The sequence below is a fragment of the Cebus imitator genome, unplaced genomic scaffold (assembly GCF_001604975.1).
Source record: "Cebus imitator isolate Cc_AM_T3 unplaced genomic scaffold, Cebus_imitator-1.0 Scaffold2589, whole genome shotgun sequence".
Lineage (NCBI taxonomy): Eukaryota > Metazoa > Chordata > Mammalia > Primates > Cebidae > Cebus > Cebus imitator.
Genome location: NW_016109904.1, coordinates 1 through 6486, shown reverse-complemented (window position 1 = coordinate 6486; position 6486 = coordinate 1). Strand labels below are relative to the sequence as shown.

The following is a 6486-nucleotide window of genomic DNA, read 5'->3' as shown; positions in this document are numbered from 1 at the left end:
GATCTGCAGAAGGCTTGGAAGCAGAAGCAGGAGGATGTACATTAACTCCTTTTTCAACTTTCTTCTTTTTCGTGTCTTGCTTCTCATGAGTACCTAATTTAAATAAATATCACAACTCATTACATTGCTTTTAAAAATAACTTTCCTTTTTAATGCATAAGTTTATAAACAAAACTGATTAAAAGTCGCTATTTAGAAATAAGATCAGAACCCACGGTCCATGCTGAAATATTCCTGACACTGAAATTCTAATTAAAATTAAAATGAATAGTGACTAAAAACTGGTCCTACTCTTTCCTCAACTTAGATAATGGCTTTCAGAGCTAGTTACGTTTCCACATATATATATATACTAACTTTTAAAAACCTATTTAGAAATTTTGATCTGAACTTATTAGGTGCAGAAAATAAACCAATACCACAAAACAGATGAATCTCTTCTGGTTTTGTTTGTGCTTAATATTAATCATTTGAATGTTAAGCTTTTCAAATTATTTTTATTCTATCATTACTAATTCCCACGCATCTCCAAAATCTCAATGCCAAACATCCCACTGCTCTGACTTATTATACCAGCACAATTTATTCTAGAATCTCCTAATTCCAACAATTCTTAAATCTATCATTTTGCTATCTTCATGTATTCACTTTTCTACATTATAAACTTAGATTAGATAGTCCAATACCATTAGCAGCCCCTGTATACTTAATACCTTTATTTTCTCTCCTTTAATCTTCTGTGTTGGCAAAACCACAACTCTGCTGAAAGCCAACTTTTATCCTAATACGCAACAAACAGCTGAAGACAACGGGAGAAAAATAAGCACTGGTACTGACAGACATCATTTCAAACTTATAACAAGTTTTAAGTAGGTACCTCACATTTTGCCCTAATCCTATTAACTTTTTCTAATAAATTTGCTCTCCCACTTTTTAAGATAGCTATTTCATACTTTTTATCCTCTCATCTCAAACCAACAATACCTCCTTCTCAACTACAACCTTTTTGATTTGCTCTTCATATTTCACCGAGAAAATGGAAAAATGTCAGCTATCATGTTTTCCCATTACCAAATCCAACCTATCTGCATCAGTTCTTCCTCTTACCACATAAGGTCTTCCCTACTATACAGTGGCTGAGCTGTCCCTTTCTATGATAAATTCCTCCCTCCACGTGAAGTGAATCCCATCCCCTCATCTCTTCCTGAGTTTCACATCTATACTATCACCTTTCTCCTACATCATCATCATCATCATCATCATCATCATCCTCTCTCTCTCTATTGGATCATTCCCATTAGTCTTTCAGACATGCTGTAATATCTTCTTTTAAAAAAAAATTCACATCCACTTCTAGCTACTAGAGTATTTGTTTCCTTCAACAGCAAAATTCCTTGAAAGAGTTATCTGTAATCAGTATCTCCAGGTCCTCACTCTTCCATTCATTCATAAGCCACTACAACTGGCTTTTGTCCCTACTGCTCCACCAAAACCGTTCTAGTTGAGGTCACCAATGATTTCCATTTTGCTAAGTCATAGACTTCACAATCTTGTGTTTATCTTATTAGATGTCCAGACATCATTTGGTCATTCCTTTCTTCTTGAAACTTCACCTAGATTCCAGAACACCAGTCTCAGTTCTCCCCTGTCCTTACAGGCCACCCATAAGTTTCCTTTGCTCTATATCCTCTTCTCTCCCCAACTCTTAAATGCTGATGGCCAGGATCAGTGGCTCACCCCGTAATCCCAGCACTTTGAGAGGCCAAAGCAGGAAAAATCACTTGAACGCCAGGAGTTTGAGACCAGCCTGGCCAATATAGTGAGACACCATCTCTACAAAAAATCAAAAAATTAGTCGGGTGTGGTGGTGCACACCTGTAGTCCCAGCCACTCAGGAGGTTGAGGCAAGAAGATAGCTCGAGCCCAGGAGCTCAAGGCTGTAATGAGCTGTTAACTGCACTACTGCACCCAAGCCTGGTGACAGAGCAAGACCCTATCATAAAAATAATAAAATAAAAGTAAATGCTGGTGCTCCCCAAGGGCTCTGCTTCTGTCCCTTCATTATCAAACTCTCTGTAGCTATTTACCTCTAAGCTCATGATTTTAAATACAGGTTGAGTATCCCCTTACCTGAAATGCTTGGGAACAGAGTATTTTCAATTTTGGGTTTTTTCAAATTTTGTAATATTTGCGTTGTACTTACCAGTGAAGCATCCCAAATCAGAAAATCTGAAATCTACAATGCTCCAACAAGCATTGTCTTTGACCATCATGCTAGCATTCAAGTTTCAGATTTTAGATTTACAGATTTGGGATATTTTACCTGTACTAACTGCTATGCACTAGTAAATCCCAAATTTATATACCAACCTCCAAAGTCTTCTAATAGGCTCTAGACTCATCAGCCAAAGATTTACTCAAAACATTTCCACCTAGACTTCTAATAGGAATCTCACAAAGGCCAAAATATAATTTTTCATTTTTCCTCTCCAAACCTTTTTCTCTTTTCTCAGACTCTCTTTCCTTTACCAACCTAAATCTAATCTATCAACAAGTTCTGTCAACTCTATTATAAAACTTACCTGAATCTGACCACTACTCACTACCTTCACTGTGTTTCTGTTCCAAGCTACCACCATTTCTTTCCTAGGCTATTGCTATAGACTAATGAGTCTACTCTCTTTCTCTCCTGCCCTCCTACAATCCAAACGGTACAGAGCAACCAGAGTTCTCCCTTGTACAAAACCCTCTAAAGGTTTCCCACAACATTCAGAACAAAATATAAACTCTGCCATAATCCCAAAGGTCCTATATGTTCTCTGACCTCATGTTCTAACACTATTCTATCCCTCATGAATTATCTTCTAATCACTCTACAGTAGCTGTCTTTCCTGCTCCTCAAACGTCACGCTTGTTTCTACCACAAAGCCTTAAGATTTGATGCGTCCCTTACCTAGTATCTCCTCCAAAAATCTTTGCATCCCTCCATTTCCCACCTCACAAGTTACCTCCTCCATTCCATCTAAAACAGAAGTCCCAATTACTCAATCCAGTTGTGACTATCTATCCCATGACTCCACTTTTTCTTCACAAGCTGTAAAATAACATGGAATTTTCTTACTTACAAACTTACTGCGTTCCTCCATTAGTATTTAAGTGCCATGAGAAGAGGGGTCTTACCTTAATTTTACTAGTGCTTCCCCAGAATTTAGAGCAACAGTTTTTATTTACAAGTAAGGCCAATCACATTACCTATTTTTACTGCCATTAAAATGTTAAATTTGTAAAAACTCCCTAAGTATACTAATTAATTGTATATTAAATAAGCTATATATATATATATATTAGTATATAATTATTTCTGTTAATCTCACTACCTGGTTTTGAAGCTTTTTCTCCTGTGCAAATAACAGTTGTAGGCTCTTTTGGTATTTTTTCACTTTTCTCTTCTGAGGATCTCCGAGGTAAAACTGGTTNAAACTGGTTGTCCCATCTTACGAAGAGGAGCTAGCTGCCATTTTTTAATTTCGTTATCTCTATAGTCTGATGAATTTCTGCCTTCACCAGACTCCTGAAAAATAGTACTTAATTCATTAGAATGAAAACCACTAAACGATCTTTAAATATAAGGTAAGCCTCAATAGTATGTGGATAAAAAAAAAAATCAGACCTAATATTACAACCTATTAATATAGCAAACATAGTCCATTCTTTGGCCCAGTTAAGTGTTTAAATGTTTTTTAAGATGTACAAAAATAACTCTTGATTATTAGTAAAATGAGATTCACTCTTTCATTCAAAATCTATTCTGCACCTACTGTGCATAGAACACATAATAGCTTATAAAGCGGAAACAAAGATCTAGAGATCATGCTCCCAATACCGTTAGTAGAAAGAAAATTAAAAATAAGGTAGTAAGAATTCTCTTATTTGGCTGTGGATATGGAAAAAGGAAAAGGAAATTGTGAAGAAATAAGTATCTATATTTTTCAGTGTATTTCTAAAACAAATGAAATTAAGTTCACTAACAGTAAGTGTATCAATTTAAGTTCTCGGTGTGCCTAATGACAATTTTAATTCCCTTGAGGTAAAATAAACCCTCAGAGTACCTGACACTCTGGTTCTAGTTACAATCCACCAAGAATTACTAGTAAAACTGGAATTCTGAGACACTTGGGAGACAGTAATCACATCCTGCTAATGTGCCTAAAAGACAGGGAGAGGAATGCCATATAGACAGATATATCATCAGGTTTTAAAACAGGGCACAATCAAAATAGTGATTTTTCTCTAGACTAAGAATCCTCTATTTTTTTTTTTTTTTTTTTTTTTTGCCTCTGCAACTAGACATTCCTGAGAGTAGGAACATGCTTCAATATTATACACCCAAGGCAGGCAGTGCTATGCCATACAACAGAAACTCAATAAACAGTTCAACATAAAAATCCAAGGATAAGAAAAGCAGATTTCATAAACTAACATCAGACAAGTCCAAATAAGAGTCAACAGTTCACAACAAGAAAAGGAAGTAGTGATCACTTGGATGGTACATGCATTTGCAGAATCAGACTTACCTCAGTTTCTTTTCTGATACAGACTGGATAGAGGGCTTTCTCAAAATATTAACAATTGTTAATGTTTGTTTATGTGTTTATTTATTTATGAGACAGATTTTCACTCTTGCCCAGGCTGGAGTGAAGTAGCACGATCTCGAATGACTGTCCCTGGTTCTCCTGCCTCAACCCCCCGGAGTAGCTGGGATTATAGGCGCCGCCACTACACCTGGCTAATTTTTGAATTTTTATTAGAGATAGGGTTTCACCATGTTGGCCAGGCTGGTCTCAAACTTCTGACCTCAAGCGATCTACCCGTCCCCGCCTCCCAAAGTGCTAGGGTTACAGATGTGAGCCACCATGCCCAGCCTTTATAATCTTTTTAAGCAAGACAGAGACAACTTAGCTACTGGACAATACAATTAGCTATACTTCTAAATGGCCAAGAAGTTGTACATAGAGGTGATTATTAATGCTAGTTAATAATAAATAGAAGTTTTCCAAAGACATGCTATAACCTGTTCTCACTGTGGCTCAGATCCATATTATCAATTACTTTGATGATCACATCAACAAAGTAATAACATGTATCAAAGGGACAGAATCTGATTCTCAAAAAGTCTTGAGAGACAAAAAATATTCGATGCCACAAGGATACGGCAAACTGGAACTTAATCCAGGTTTGTCATACAAGGAATGCCTGAAAGAAATGGATTTGTAAATAATAGGCAAGATTCTGGAGAACACATGCTCATGCTCTTCAACCTAAATTAACGTCCATACCATGTTGTACAGAAATTAGTTTTAACAAGGAGGCTTTAATTCAGGGATGCAAACTTCAGCTCAAACTGATGAACTTTCTAACAAATAGAGATGCTTAAAGATGAAGATGTATCCCTTTGCAACGGATTTCAAAGAGAAACTAGAGAATCACTTCCTAGAAATGTTGTAGGGCATATTAATAAATCAAAATGGTTGGACTAAAAGATTTCCAAAGTCCCAACTCTAAAATTCATGTTCTTTGTATTTTGGATTATACTTGCCTACTCACATACATTTGTTGCCACTGTGTTTCCTCTCTAAAAGTATTCAAGAATAACAAATTAATGATTAAAAAATTAATAGGTAATAAAAAGGTGTACAATGAGTCAAGAAAATTTAATAAGATAAAATGCTGTGTCCTTTATACATTTCTCCTATTAAAGCCGAAATATCTTGAAATTTCTATTTAGAAAATACTTTCAGAAAGTAGTCAAAAAATAATCCCAAATTATCAAAACGCGAGTAGATATTTATGAATTGAAAAGCTTTTTTAAAAAAAAAAAACTTAGCAAGCTAGTGGTCCATTGTGGGGAGCTAGGGGAGGGGCAGTGGAAAGGAGGGTGGAGAGGGATAATGTGGGGAGAAATGTCAGGTACAGGTGATGGGAAGATGGAGGCAGCAAACCACCTTGCCATGAATGTACCTACCCAACAATCTTGCATGATCTGCACATGTACCCCAGAAAATAAAGTACAATAAAAAAAAATTAGCAAGCATAATTTACACTTAAACCCACAAGATTGACACACACCCTAAAACAGAAAATTCAAGTACCAAACTAGAGGCTAGAAACAGCATGAGAGACTACAAGAGATAAGACATGCATATTCTAGAAGTCACTAACTGGTTTCACCAAGATTGCCAAAAAATTTAAATAAAAACCTATTCACGTTTATGGAAAAATAAATTTTTAAATGTAAAAGAACATTAAAACTTCTAATGAGAAATTTCAAAATTAATGCAGTCAGTCCATACTAAAAGCTCTTAAACAAAATAATGCATTAATGAAGAGCTCACCCGTTTTAAAATTTTGACCTTGTGCTTCACTGTATCATCTATATATTTGGTTCTATCATTTGTTGTGTGTTTTGATAATCCAAGCTTTTCAAAC

General features: G+C 35.7%; 1 long non-coding RNA gene across 1 annotated transcript; it reads right to left on the bottom strand.

Annotated features, from left to right (window-relative positions):
- LOC108299172 lies at positions 1 to 6486 on the bottom strand. Its single transcript, XR_001822841.2, has 3 exons — positions 6393 to 6486; positions 3378 to 3571; positions 1 to 93 (listed from the first exon to the last, which is right to left on the bottom strand). It is a non-coding gene; the product is annotated as an uncharacterized LOC108299172 (long non-coding RNA).